Source organism: Chrysochloris asiatica, unplaced genomic scaffold, assembly GCF_000296735.1.
Source record: "Chrysochloris asiatica unplaced genomic scaffold, ChrAsi1.0 scaffold00038, whole genome shotgun sequence".
NCBI lineage: Eukaryota > Metazoa > Chordata > Mammalia > Afrosoricida > Chrysochloridae > Chrysochloris > Chrysochloris asiatica.
In genome coordinates, this window is record NW_006408556.1 from 4,655,409 (window position 1) to 4,656,763 (window position 1,355).

Consider the following 1,355-nt stretch of genomic DNA (forward strand, 5'->3'; position numbering starts at 1 on the left):
TAGCATCTTTAATATTGTAAGTTGTGGCTTGAATTTTTTCTTCAGTTCTTGCAGCTTGAGAAATGCTGAGCATATTCTTCCCTTTTGGTTTTCTAACTCCAGGTCTTTGCACATTTCATTATAATATTTGACTTTGTCTTGGTGAGGTGCCCTTTGAAATTTTCTGTTCAGTTCTTTTACCTCCTCATTTCTTACATTTGTTTTAACATCTCTATGCTGGAGAGCAAATTTCAGAGTCTCTTTTTGACATCCATTTTGATCTTTTCCTTCTTTCTTGTCTCTTACTGACCTTTTGGTTTCTTACTGTATGATGTTCTTGATGTCATCCCACAACTCTTCTGTTCTTCAGTCATCAGCATCTAATGCATCAAATCTGTTCTTGAGATGATCTCTAGAGTCAATGAGATATGTTCTATTTCATTTTTGACAACTTCCAATTTTCCTAGATCTATGCTTTGTCCATTCTATGTTCCAACTATTAATGGATGTTTACAGCTGGTTTTCCTCATTTTGAGTTGTGCCCCATCAGCAAATAAAGGTCCCAAAAGTTTCACTCCATTTGTGTCATCATTGTGAACTCTGTTTTGAGGAGACAGTTCTTCCCCAATCATATCTTGAGTGCCTTCCAACATGAGGGGCTCATCTTCCAGCACTATATCTGACAATATTCTGGTGATATTCATAATGTTTTCATCTTTCATGTTCAACTGTTCATTGATAAAGTTCTCAGTGACTAAACATTCATAAATATTTTATGAGCACTGACAGACAAGTGGTGGTATTATCCCATATAAGTCTTAAAATTATTTATTTTTAAATAACATTTGTCTTCTCAAGTTTCCCCCTGTTCTATTGTGGTCATGTAGCTAGTTTCTCATTTACACTTTGAATGACCTATTAACCCATGCTATCCTCAGTGCCATCATTTGTCTGTCAGTTTGTCATACTATGGTGGCTTTCGTGTTGCCTTGATGCTGAAAGCTATACTACCAGTATTTTAAATATCAGCAGGATCACCCATGGTGGACAGGTTTCAGACTAAGAGCTTCCAGACTAAGACAGACTAGAAGAGGGAGCGGCAGTCTACTTCTGAGCCATTAGCCATTGAAACCTTATGAGTAGAAGCATAACACTGTCATATATAGTGTCAGGAGATAAGTCACTTAGGTTGGAAGGCACTCAAAATATGATTGGGACAATTGTTAACATGGCACGGTACCAGGCAATATTTCATTTTGTTGTGCATAAGGTCGCTGTGACACAGAACGACTCCATGGTACCTAACAACGACAACAAATCACATTAATTACTTAGCATATAGATTGAGTAAGTATGGTGAAAGGATACAATCCTAA